Source organism: Mustela nigripes, chromosome 5, assembly GCF_022355385.1.
Source record: "Mustela nigripes isolate SB6536 chromosome 5, MUSNIG.SB6536, whole genome shotgun sequence".
NCBI classification, from domain to species: Eukaryota; Metazoa; Chordata; class Mammalia; order Carnivora; family Mustelidae; genus Mustela; species Mustela nigripes.
Genome location: NC_081561.1, coordinates 137963379 through 137977492, shown reverse-complemented (window position 1 = coordinate 137977492; position 14114 = coordinate 137963379). Strand labels below are relative to the sequence as shown.

At 45.5% G+C, this 14114-nt stretch overlaps 1 protein-coding gene and 1 pseudogene across 2 annotated transcripts in view; one reads left to right on the top strand and one right to left on the bottom strand.

Moving 5' to 3' along the window:
* TIAM2 (TIAM Rac1 associated GEF 2) overlaps positions 1-14114 on the bottom strand; it is a 227522-nt gene that overhangs the window by 164710 nt on the left and 48698 nt on the right. The gene's annotated exons all lie outside the window — the stretch shown is intronic.
* On the top strand, positions 8009-8829 carry LOC132017510 (ras-related protein Rab-5C-like; annotated as a pseudogene).

The following is a 14114-nucleotide window of genomic DNA, read 5'->3' as shown; positions in this document are numbered from 1 at the left end:
TCCTGCCCATGTTTCAGTGTGATTCTCCCAATATTATAATGTGTCCTTCATCCATTCTGAAAACAATATCTGCTATTATCTTTTTGAATATTGGCTCCTTCCAATTTCATTCTAGTCTTCTCGACTCTTACTAGACTGGCTGTCTCACTCTGTCTGCAAGTCTCTCAATCACTTACACGTTTCCAATCTCCTTCTCACTCTATGCTACATTCTATGTAACTATCTCAGATCTCTCTCCACATTCCCTAGATCTCCCTTCCATTTTGCCTCATCTGCTATTAATGAACTATTGTGCTGTTTTGGGGGTTTTTTTGTTGTTTTTTGTTTTTTGGGTTTTTTTTGTTTGGTTGGTTGGTTTTTTTATGAGCAAAGGGAGAGGGAAGGAGAGAGAGTCCTAAGCAGGCTCCATGCCCAGCATGGAGCCCTACACAAGGCTCGATCCCATGACCCTGAGATCATGACCTGAGCCAAAATCAAGTGTCAGACATTCAACCCACTGAGCAATCCAGGCACCGCTGGACTACTGAATTTTTAATGGCAGTAAGTACATTATATTTCTACAAGTTTTATTTGGTTCCTTTTCAAATATTTCTATTCATTTCATAGTGGACTATTATCTATTTGTTTATTTTTTGAGAAAGAGAAAGCACACACAGAGGGAGAAAGAGGCAGAGAGAGAGAGAGGAAATCACAATCCCGTGCCACATTCAGTGCGGAGCTCAACATGGGGCTCGATCGACCTCATAGCCTGAGCCAAATGAGATCATCAAGACCTGGGCCAAAATCAAGAACTGGATGCCTAACCAACTAAGCCACCCACGTGCCTATGATTCTTCTTTTTTTTTTTTTAATGACTTTTATTTTTAACAATTAGTTCTAACTTATTTCATATTTCCTTGAAGACTTTCCTAGTATCTTAAATTCTTAGAGTACAAATACTCCTGACTGTTACATTATTTTTGTCTCTTCAGAGTGGATTCTTTCTTCACGTTGTTTACAATGTGTGACCACATGCTCATCTTCAGAGAAAACCGTTTCCCTGTGTGAACCTCATTGCATCTGTGTGTACCTGTGATTACACCTGTCCAAGGCTGGTCTTTAATTTATGAGCTTTCTAATACCCAGAGCTGATGAAAAGAAAGAAATCAGTGGATATGAACACTATCCACATTCATTACTCAGCTTTTAATTCTTCTTTGCTCCTTTGTTAACTTTTGCCTGAAAAAGTCGAAAGGAATAAGTGAAAAAACTCAGAATATCGCAGGGAAAGTCCAAATGGCTTTCACCAGGAGGCCTCCTTGGACCCCGTCATCTTAGTGAATTCCCCACACACTGGAGCATGACTGTAGCTCAGAAGGTGAGCGCATCAAATCTCACCAGTACACAGAAAGTGGGAGTGCCTCCCATAGGAGGAAGCACATAACTGAGCTCAAAAACCAAAAGCCTTTTAACTGATGATGAGGAATTTCTTTCCAGCACACCAGGATATCTGGAGCAGCAGGACAGGCACAGCAGATAAGCAGGGGTGATAAATCACAATCAGGACAGTGTTTGCTGAACATGGACACAAAAGAAGGGGGGTTAGCTGGATAAAGAGAAATTTTAATGCTATCAGGCTACAGGACCGGGCATATCCAACCTTACAAACAATTCCTGGCCAATGAAACCAATGTCCAAAGATCACCAGATAGATTACTAGCGTGAGGTTAATACTGAGATCTTACAGACCCTGCTGTCTCTACTAAGTCATTCTGTACATCTCTGCTCTAATCTACCATAAGCTGTTTTATAGTTAAATGTTAAAAAAGAAATGAATTCTCCTTGTTTCTAAGTCACTGAGCAGGGCGATCATATTTTATCTGTAAATACGGTCAAACTTGTTCATGATCCACTAAAGACAAAACAGAGAGTAATATGTTCTTGTAGTAACTATTCGGAAATAGTTTCGCATCTACATGAAAGTTTCAAGAATAAAGGATTCCCACATCCCTCTCATCCAAATATCCAGCTTCTCCAAGTATCAGCAACTTACACATCTGCTTCCTCTCTCCAGCTCTGCCTCCCTCCCCCACGTCTCTCTCTCCCATTATACACAGGCTGGAGAGTAATATCTGTACAACTCTACAGTATTCTTGTCATCTGAACTTCCTAAGTGTAAATAGCATCTACATAACATTTCAGTACTTTGGATGCCCAATGTCATAATAACTCATTTTTATTCTACTATGCCATAAAAAATACAGAAGATCAAGACGGACTTGCAATATTAGGATATATTCTGGCTTTTACTTTTCCAAAATAAATTTCTATAACTCATTTATATACACATATGTCAATAATTCAACAAATATTAATAACACCAGTCTACTAGCTGCTAAATTTACAGGAGTCAATAAAACAAACACTATCCCAACACTTGGAGAACGTGCACAGTATCTCCTACAATTTACTTCCGTCCTAGAATTCATGGTTAATCAGATCACGGAGAAGAGAGATTTTCCTAGGTTGCGCATCACACTATCAATTCCACAATCCATAAAAACTTCATTGTTTATTAAGTGCATTCGGGAGATAATTAGAATATTTTAAAAGTTCTATGACCAATCAATAGATCTAGTTAATATACACCACTGTAAATGGCATATTAATGTGAAATATTGTCTTGCCATCTGAAATATAAATCACTGGTATTATTTTTTATGGCCCAGGTAAAATAATACAAGTAAAAGTAAAATCTCAGCAGACAGATTTAAATTATATTCTACATTTTTTTGGCATCTTAATTTATTCTGTATAGGACCACTAAACAGTTAATCACATATTGTCTTCCCTTGCCACTCCTCCCCACACAAACCACAGGTAACAAGTTAAAAGAATAAATCTACTTTAAAAAAAAAAAACAGTAAATCTACTTTCCACCGTGGCAAGTGCTAAATGAGGTGTGAGAGGTACATCTTTAAATAGAACAGTATGGCGGAAATCACCACCTCATTTTAAATCAGTTTGCTAAAGTCTTTGAAAGAGATGACATTTCAGAAATCATTCCATCGAAAAGAATCATAGCTGAAAAAGAGGGCATTTTAGGCCAAAAATATCTTGCCAACAGATTTATAGGAAACACAATGGTTTTGGTAGGAAGAATGCATGCTTTGGAACCAGGTGCACTTGGGTCTCAGTTCTGGCTTAGTCATTATTAATAGTGCATTTTTGCCCTTGGGCAAGATTCTTCCCTTCTCTAAGGAAAACAAATGCGGAGAACAAAAGCCAACTGGAATTGTAAAAAGGATTAGAAAGAACAAAGCAGCACAGAGCACGGGGCACAGAGCACAGGCACAGAGCACGGGCACAGAGCACGGACTCCATCACTGGCCCGGATGGAGAGTCTAAGTGGGGACTACTTCCTACAGTACAGGACCCCCCACGAGGGTCCCTCTTTCCACCATGGACCTATAGCTTCACTGGGATCGTCTGCCCAGATGCTGTCTTTGGCACCAGACCTTCCAGTCTTCGTATTCTCTACCAGAGACCATTTGTTGCAGAGAAAGCCTAAGCAGTCAGTTGAGAATGTGTTACTGCTAAAACTATCAGCAACTACTTTGCTTTTACCCCAATAAAACATTCTTGCAGTGCTATTTCCCTTATTGTGACATATTTTTGAAAAACCAGTTTTGGGACACCCGGGTGGCTCAGTGCAATGAGCGTCTGTCTGCCTTAGGCTCAGATCATGATCCCAGGGTCCTGGGATCAAGTCCCACATCAGGCTGCTTGCTCAGCAGGGAGCCTGCTGCTCCCTCTGCCTGTGCTATCTCTGACAAATGCATAAATAAAATCTTTTTAAAAAATAAATAATATTTTTAAAATTTCCCTATAACTGCCACATTCTTTTCCTGACACACTGGATTTTTTTTCTCACTTAAAAAAGTCTTAAATGAAAGTATCTTGCTTGCCCTTAAGTCAACTGTTCTAATTTCCTTTCCAACCAAACACTTATACCAATTTTTTTTAATTAATGCTCTGTCTACAGACTGCTACTATTTGAGAATAGAGCTACTCTGATACAAGGTGAACCAATTACAAAACTGGAGGTTCAAACAGCTGTTAAAATGTACACTCAGAACAAGGTTAGCTGCTGCTAATGCGACAGACATTCACTGCAAGTGAAGTCAGTCGGACTCTCCAGCCCTGGCCAAACCCAACAACGGTCACAGCACTAATCGCAAACAAGCAAGCCTGGCAGCTAAGTAGGCAAAAATTCAGAAGACACAAAGATTAAACCATATTCCATTACCTAATTTTTCTTTTAAGACTTCAACAAAGATCAGGTATGAGACGAACTAGCTGTAGAAGCCACCCATTGCGAAGAGCACCCCATCCCAGGCCCCCACCCCCGCCTCCAGGTGGGAGACTACCCCACGGCTGCGCTCCGGGCCAGCAGACAGCAGAGGATACGAGCCCGGCCGGGCGATCCTCCCAGCCAAGAGCCTCCGGAGGTCAAGGCCCTGCCCCAAGTTCACAGGTGTGTCTGGCAGCCAGGACAGTAACGTAGCCTCTGGTTTTGTGCTCAAACAAGGAGCCAAGTTGGATGGAAGATTTCGAGATCTTTCTGTTCAAGCATGCTGAGTTTATGTGTCTGTTGCACCATTTACAGGACTATAAAAACATCTTGCGGCGTCTCAGCCAAACTCTCCCACAGTCTTTACGCACCTTCCCAAAGACACCAGCACCTCCGGAGTCACCCCACCAGCTCCCTTGCCCCTGTGCCCCAGCAATACAAGCCCATTTCTGGCAAGACCGAACCTTGCCTCGCCTCTTAGTCCGTTCCTCGCCCTTCACGGCCATGACCATGGCCATGCTGTTCCTTTTCTTCAGCCCTTTTCTTTTCCATGTATGACCTGCTCCAAATCTCTCACTGCTAAGGACAGGAGTCAGTCTCAAATCGGAATTCTGAAACTACGGCGGCTCCTACCGCCGGTGTGAGCGGGAGCCCCGACCCAGGGACCGCTGCCGGTGCTGTGCACTGGTCCATCACTCCTGCCTCGCTGCAACCGAAGCGGGGAAGCTCGGCCTACACACTTCTCTGCTTGGCCTCAGTAGAGACAGTGCCCTCTCTAACGCCTCCAAACTCGCTTCCCATCTCAGAGCATCTCAGGAGGTCTGTGGACAGACGGACAGAGAACGAGACAAGGGCCAGACTGTGTGGTGCTGGGACTTCTCCTCCTCCCTGGGCTCAGGTTTGCGGCATGAAGGCCTGTGGGTGCTGGAAAGCCTGGATGCTGGATGAGCCGTGGACAAGGAGCTAAGGGGGGACAAGCAGCACCAGGGAAGCAGCCCCTGGCTTTTGTACCGGCCACCTGTACAGAAGCAAGAGATTAAGATGCTGGACACCAACCCCAGGCCGGATCTGAAACACAGAGCACCCACTCTGTCCCTGCCCATACAGGCACAGCTTCCCAAAGCTGACCGGAAAACATCTCCACAGACACGCCCTTGCCACTCCTCCCTCCACGGTCCCGCTCAGCCCGCATCGCCAACAGAAATGGCTCCGTAACAAATCCCAAACCCAGGGGCAGAGGCGAGCCTCCCGGGCCAGCAGCTACCCCTGAGAAGAGGGGCCTGTCCTGTAGGACCCCACCCTGCAGGGGCACAGGGACATCAAGGGGCCACTTAGGGCACAACCCAGAGCAGATGCCCTACACTCTGGGCCTCTGCCTGGCTTCCAACTCCAGGAGGCAGGAGGAGCAAAGGCTGCCTCTCTCCAAGTCAGCGCGAGAAAGACAGGAACCAAACTTCTTTTAAAGAAAGCCAGTCAAACAAACAGCAGTGCTGGAAACAGGAAAAGCAGAGATCCGTGCTTCTGGAGGTGCGCACTATCCTTCCAGGGAGTTCTGGGGAGGAGGCAAAGACAACAGGCAGGCCTGGGCTCTGGGCAGGGGCGAGCACATGGTGCAGAGAACAGAATGCATTAGGGCTGAACCCTCCTGCCCCCCTGCCATCTCCTTCCCCTTTTCCTTCCCACAAAAACAGACCCTTCAGGGCTGGGAGCCACAGCAGAAGATTGAACCCATTGATTAAAACTAAGAAAATGGGCACCACGTCTGGGGGAAATCCCAGTGTACATGTGGGAGCGGAGTTAAAGGCAGGTCGGAACCTCCACATCAGAAAAGGCAGCCCCCCCAATTCTAAGGGAAGACACAGAGACACCCCCCCCCCCCCCCCCCCCCCCCCCCCCGCCCCGACAATTATGGAGAGAAGCAGGGTCTGCCTGCTACTTACAAGAGGCCTGTTTTGAAAGCTGTCTCTACACCTGCAGAGAAGATCAAAGCCAACTTCTCAGCTTATCAATGGAAGGCATTCATCAGAACCCACCACCAGTGAGTGAAGATCACAAGTCATCCGAGGAAAAGCCAGAACATGAAAGGAAGGGCTGTAATGAACAAACAGAACTGGCCCCAGAAGAAACCTGATTTGTTGGACAGAGAAAACTTTTTTTTAAAAATTCAGATCCGAAACAATAACGGGTCCAAAAGCTATGGGAAAGGAGCCATCAGAGGAAAAGAGCTCTCAACAGGAGGAAAAAGAAGTAAGCTTAAAATTTCTGAAAAGAAACATGGATTTGAGAAATAAAATGAACCAAGCTAAATCCCAAGGCTGTGAACCAGAAGAAAATACTGAGAAACATCACGGAACAAAAAGAGCCAGGGAAAATTTATCCCAAGGTCCCACATCCAGTCAAGAGGAGTTTCAGCAAAACATCACAGCATGAAGACAGCCCCCCGCCTGCAGCGGAACAAAGTCCCGAGCCCCCAAGCTGAAACAGCCACTGCCAGTCACATTGCCCCTTTAGGGTTCCTCCTCACACCAAAGGCGGCTCTGCAACACGGCCCCCTCGTGCTCTCCCAAGCCCGAAGATGAAGTGAGCCTCTCCCGTGTGTTCTGCACCAGCCAGACTATTGTCAGGATTTGGAATGCGAACAGGAAGAGACCAAAGGGCTGCCAGAAGATCTTGGGTCAAGTCCCGGCTTGTAACTAACAAGCTGACTGACCTGCTCGGGGTTGCTGGGCTTCATTCAGACTCCCTGAAAGCCGAGGGAGTGCGATGCACCCCCTTCCTCTGGCCTCTCTGGACATTCCTGCCTCCTGCACAGCAGAATCAGCAGGCCTGGGCCCCACCCCCGGAGGTTGAGAGGAGCCGCCTGAGATGAGACCAAGGAAATCGTGGTCCTCAATTCCCCAGACGACTCGCATATCCAGTGCTGAAAACCAGACAGGAAGATCTCTAAAAGTCCCTGGGCTCTGTGGAAGGCTGAGGGGAAGGGCGGGCCCCAGAACCTGTGTGTGAACCCCTGTCCCGTCTCTTCCCATCCCTGTGGTTCTAAGTCTCTTATCTTGCCGGAATCCGGCCTTCCTTACCTGTATGATGGAAAGGATGATGCTTCCCCACAATAAGGCTGAAACAAAATGATGCAGGTCAGTCAGTAGAGCACGCCAACCTTGATCTCAGGGTGGTGAGTTCAAGCCCCTCACCGGGTGTGGAGCTCACATGAAAAAAAAATTACACAAAAACCTGGATACAGCAACCAGCACCTCGTAGGTAATACAACCGTTACAACTCTATAATTCAGGTAACGAAGGAATAGTGAGCTAAAAAGGTCAGTGACATCCTTCCCTGCTGAATTAGATTAACCAAGGGGATCCTGCCTGCAGTATAAACATGGCCAGGAGGCCGCAGCTAAGAGGGCCCCAGGTGCAAAGTGTAGCTTGTGCTAGGGTGATGGAGGCCTGAAACAGGATGAGGGGGCAGGAGCCTACACCCTCTGGGAGGTCCCAGGAAAGGCTTTCCTCCCCCAGTGAATAAGCCCTGTAGATAGCAGCAATGTCCACAGTAGTCAAACTATGGAAAGAATCTAGATGCCCATTAGAGATGAATGGATAAAGAAGATATGGCATATATATATGCAATGGAAAACTATGCAGCCATCAAAAAAAAAAAAAACCACAAAATCTTGGGAGCCTGGGACACCGCCGGGGGGAGAGGAGCAGAGCCAGTCTGAGCCCCGGCCCCAAGTAACGCTGCAGCCCCGGAGCCGCCTTGGAGGTCCCCCTCCTCCCTGAGTGCCTCTTCGCACAGCGCCGGCCCCCGCCCCACGCTCACTGGTACCACTACAGCAGGACGGGCCATGGCGGGTCGGGGAGGTGCAGCGCGACCCAACGGACCAGCTGCTGGGAACAAGATCTGTCAGTTTAAGCTGGTCCTGCTGGGGGAGTCCGCGGTGGGCAAATCTAGCCTCGTCCTCCGCTTTGTCAAGGGACAGTTCCACGAGTACCAGGAGAGCACAATTGGAGCGGCCTTCCTCACACAGACGGTCTGTTTGGACGACACAACAGTCAAATTTGAGATCTAGGACACAGCTGGACAGGAGCGGTATCACAGCCTGGCCCCCATGTACTATCGGGGGGCCCAGGCTGCCATCGTGGTCTAGGACATCAACAACACAGACACGTTTGCACGGGCCAAGAACTGGGTGAAGGAGCTACAGAGGCAGGCCAGCCCCAACATCGTCATCGCGCTCGCGGGGAACAAGGCGGACCTGGCCAGCAAGAGAGCCGTGGAATTCCAGGAAGCACAAGCCTATGCAGACGACAACAGTTTGCTGTTCATGGAGACATCAGCAAAGACTGCAATGAACGTGAATGAAATTTTCATGGCAATAGCTAAGAAGCTTCCCAAGAATGAGCCCCAGAATGCAGCGGGTGCTCCGAGCCGGAACCGAGGTGTGGACCTGCAGGAGAACAACCCAGCCAGCCGGAGCCAGTGTTGCAGCAACTGAGCCCCCCTTGCCTGCCCACTGCCCCCACTTCCTCCGCCTGACCGACCCGACTGGAATCCACTCTAACCAATCGCACTTAACGACTCGGGCTACCACTGGGGGGGTTGGGGGCAGGGGGAGGGGTCTACCATGAATTTTGATCATAGGCCGGAGTGAGTTACTCCACCTGCACCTTTCTGTACAAATACTAATTCAATTTTAAGTCTTAAGTCACTTTTTTAATATATATGATCTGCTCTTCCCACTTCCAGCCCTTTCTACTGCTCTCCCACTCTTCCTTTGCTGGTAGTAGCCACGTGCCCCTGTTTCCCACCCCCCTTGTATGTGTGGAGGCGGGGGTTTGGAGCAGGTACCCTTCTTTCCATCTTGCTGGTGAGCAGACTCAGCAAGAGCATCCATGTCCTTACCATGTTTGGAATGGGCTTGGTTCTGGAGGGTGGGGCAGGCCCTAGAGGCGGGGGAAGGGAGAGGCAGCTCTTCTCTCAGATGGCGGTCACCAGGCCACCGCCCCACTCACCCCCGGACTCACAGCTGGGAAAGAAACCACAGCATTATCACAGCATTATTGTGACAGCCACCAACTCCTTGTCCACAACCTGCCCCTTCTCCCCGTGTCACCCTGACCTCTGGCTCTGAGCCCTGTTCTGACCAAATCACGATGATGAGTATTTGGGGGTGGGTGGGTAAGGGGGGGAAGTGGGAGGGGATGGAACCAACTTTTTCTGTATTTTGTATTGTATGTTTTCTTCAACATGTAACCAATCAGTATCTTGTCAATATAGTCAGCCGATCAATCGAAAAAAAAAAAAAAAAAAAAAAAACACAAAATCTTGCCATTTGCAACAACATGGATGGAACTAGAGGGTATTCTGCTGAGCGAAATAAGTCAATCAGAGAAAGACAATTATCATATGATCTCCCCGATAGGAGGAATTTGAGAGTCAGAGTGGGAGGTTTGGGGGGTAATGAAGGAAAAAATGAAACAAGATGGGATCGGGAGGGAGACAAACCATAAGAGACTCTTAGTCTCACAAAACAAACTAAGGGTTGCCAGGGGCAAGGGGATGGGGCGGCGGGTGATGGACACTGGGGAGGGTCTGTGCTATGGTGAGTGCTATGAAATGTGTAAGCCTGATGATTCACAGACCTGTACCCCTGAAGCAAATAATACATTATATGTTAATTAAAAAAAAAAAAAAGTCTAGGGAAATGTAGAAGAAAGCCATAACACTGGCTCCTGGCCAATCTGCCAACAAATTCCAATATAAAATTGTTTCAACCGAGATGATTTATTCATTTGAAAGCTATTTTCCTCTCGTGCTAAAAGTAAGAATTTCCAAACTGACTGAATTAGGACTCACATCACACCAGCAGCATGAATCTTCAGATGAAGGAAAACGTACAGAGAAGTTCATTTTAAAACAAACCTTATTGTTCATATTTTAATTGAAGTGGTTTCAGGGTGTCTATCTACCTAGTGTCTATCTAAACTCAAGGGTGTCTATCTAACAAGTAACCCCTGGTAATGAAGTTTAGAACCTTAAGGTGTGGATTTGAAAAGATTTAACGGGCCAAATCAAGTTTGGTGTTTGGTTTTTTTGTTGGTTTTTTTTTTTTTTTAAAGTCTTCCACTGACCAGAAACTCAGAACAATACAAAATTCCTCCTTGTTTTACTCATTCTCAGTATCATTTTTTTCCACCACACCCTTTTTCTTTGGAGTGCAGATCAAGCCAAAAATAATTTGGCTAAATTCAGTCCAATGGAAATGGTTACTACACGTAAAAGAACAGATTTTGAAGTCCTCTCAAACTCATCTTTCCAGAGTCTAAAATAAGCAGAGGAGACCTCAATTCACCACAAACACAAATGAGTTTTATAAAGTCTCCCCAAAATTTCGGGAGGGGGGGGGCTAGATTTTTTCAATTGCTTTCTATCATTCAAATAGCCCAACACAGTGTAAAATCCCTACATGAGCGATAATAGCGTTTAATTGGCTTAGAAGACCTTGTTTTTCACCTTTCATTGAGGATCCAGATTCTAGTTTTGTCCAAGAAGTGAAAATGAGTTTGGCAAATAGACCCCAGTGTCCAACTGGCATCTGAACAATAGGCAATCTGGCCGCTCAAATCTACATTAAAACTAAGGGATTTGGCTGAGTTCAAGTCTGAACAGCAGCTGCCCTGACTCCATTAGGCATCACAAGGACTGTACTCCCTTCTCATCATGAACCCTGCTGCAAAAAAAAAAAAAAAAAGAACACGGTCTATTCTTTGATTTTTCCATTTTCATGATAGGAAGTAAATACACGTTATTTCTGAAAGCTCTATTTTTCATGCCAAAAAAAAAAAAAATTATGCTACTATTGGAAGTAAAACAAAGCAACAAGAAAACCAGAATTGCACTATTGCTTACCCCGCACGTGTCGCGGCTCATTAAATGTCTTCCTGCCTGACATTCTGCAAGTTGCTCCCAGTGAGTCCATCTGGTCACTAAGCGACGCTTTCAATGACAAAGGCTCCCTAACAGCTCCATCAAAGGCCTGACTGACACTGAGGAATTCCCATAGGTAATGAGATTATTCTAATCTCTGATTGATGAAGTATTTTTCTAAGTAAGGAAATAGATACGAAGACAAATGGGGTGGGGGGAGTAATTAGCAGACAAAGAAGAGAAGATGACGCATCTTCTTTGACAGGAGAATACCTCAAGGTCATAATTATCATGGAAATTTTATACAATTTCTCAGAAGATGCCTCTACAATTTTATAATGCAACACTCCAGGCGAGAAATTCAAAATTAATTGGTTTGGGTCAAAGGTGATTTCGTAATGCTAAATTACAGTACAAATGATTGCCAAATTGAAGTTTGGAAAAAGGGTTAAATTAAACATGGACTAGAGTGAGATTCAACTGCATAAACCATTTTCCATCCCCCTGAGCTTCCCAACTATCTGTCAGTCTTCCGAACACAGCGCATTTTTCCAGATCTTTTTGCTTCTGAGAATCAAGCTCAGAGAAAGTAAGCAGTTTGCTACAGGCAGTTCCTTTAATCTGCCTCTCCTTCTGGAACAGAGACAAGGTACGTTAAACTAAGGAAGCTTAAGCTTCAGGATCCTTTGAGGCCTTAGGGCCCCACGTGTGTTCACAACAGGCATACAATTAGAAATTAGAAAAAAAAAGTGTTCTTCTTTTTAAGAGAACCCCAAACTGCATGAGCTTGAGGCCCACCAGAATCTGGATCCTCCTGGACCTACACTCCACTTTTCATATCCTTTACGTCACTATCCAACAGCTTCTGGAAATGTCAGGGGAGGCAAAGAAAGTAACACAATCCTCAAGATCCCACCATGGCCATCAGGATTTTGTCTTCAAAGACATGGCCCAGCAAGACTTCAAGTAGTTTCTTATTTCTCAGGTTGCGGGGTGGGGGAGGTAGGCAGAGTGACCGGTGAGGGAGGCACTCATTATTGCTAAAGAGGATGAAAACAATTCTGGCAATCAAAACTATTTTGGAACACTGACCAAAACATTACTCTTGAGTTGACAACTCATTATATATTAATTTAACTCCCCACAGTAAAACTGTACAGGAGAAATTGCTCTTTTTAAAAAAAAAAAAATTGTATTTTTCACAGATTTGAGAGAATGAGTGCACACCAGCACATGAGCAAGGAGGGGAGACAGCTGCGTAAGGTAGGAAGAAACACCTCAAAGAAGACTCCCCGCTGAGCAAGGAGCCCAACACAGGGCTCCATCCCAGGACCCCAAGATCATGACCTGAGCAGAAGGCAGATGCTTAACCAACTGAGCCACCCAGGCACCTCAAAATGTATAATTATGGTAAAATATACGTAACAAAATTTGCCATTTTTTTAACCATTAAGTGCACAACTCAGTAGCATTAAGAACATTCACACCCATGTATAGTCATCAGCACCATCGGTCTCCAGAACATTTTCATCTTACAAAACTGAAACTCCATGCTCATTAAACACTAACTCTCCCTTCCCCCTCTACCCCTAGCCCCAGGCAACTACCATTCTGCTTTCTGTCTCTATGAATTTGACTACTCCAAAGATCTCTTAGAAATGGTGTTCAGCGATAACACACACAGTTTTGTGATTGGCTTGTTTCCCTTTGCATGAGGTCCTCAAGGTTCATTCATGCTGAAACATATGTCAGAATTTCCTTCCTTTTTAAGGCTGAATAATATTCCACTGTCTGTACATTCTACCTCCTGTTTACACATTTTATTTACTCATTCATCTGTCCATGGACAGTAGCACAGCTTCCACATTTTGGCCACCATGAACAATGCTGTTCTAAATATGCTACATACACCTGTTTGAATCCAGGCTCTCAGTTCTTTTAAAGTATACACCCGGAAGTGGGGCTGCTAGATCGTGTGGTTACCCTATTCTTAATTTTTTTAAGAAACCACCATAATGTTTCTCTTAGCAACTGCACCACTGCACAGTACAACCAACAGTGCAGCAGGACGGTTCCGACATCTCCACATCTTTGCCAACATTTATTAGTTCCGGGTTTTTTTGTTTGAGTAAACTGCTTTTTGCTTGTTTGGGTAAACGTTTTAGAAACAGCCATTCTGATGAGTGTGAAGTGGTACTTCATTATGGTTTTGATTAGTGATACTAAGGATCATTTTACCCGCTTACTGGCCATTTGTACATTTTCTAATCCTTTGCCTAGGGGAACAGAAGTCTCTTGCTCAACGTTTTGGGAGTCCCCCCATTCCAGCTTGCTGAATCCACTTACGGTAAACATGCTGCAAGAGAGGGAGAAACACCTAGAAGTGGAGAGGCAGAAAATGACCTTGTTTATAAACAGTAACTGGGTTTGGCTTTATTAAACAACAGGTCTTTGGTTCTCTGTGACAAGAATTAACACATACTGGGGTGCCCTGGTGGCTCAGTCGGTTAAAGCCTCTGCCTTCGGCTCAGGTCACAATCCCAGGGTCCTATGGGCTCTCTGCTCAGCATGGAGACTGCTTCCCTTCCTCTCTCTCTGCCGGCCTCTCTGCCTACTTGTGATCTCTGTCTGTCAAATAAATAAATAAAATCTTTAAAAAAAAAAAAAAAAAAAGAACTAACACATACTGGGATTTCGCAGAGTTCCAAGCATTGTACTCAAGGCTTTCCTTTACGTACACTCATTTTTTAATTCTGACAATAATGCTATGGATACAATTAGTAGCCCCTGTTAAGGATGAGAAAACCGGAGATTTGACATAGCTGAAGTACTTGGTGGCAAATCACAGAGATGG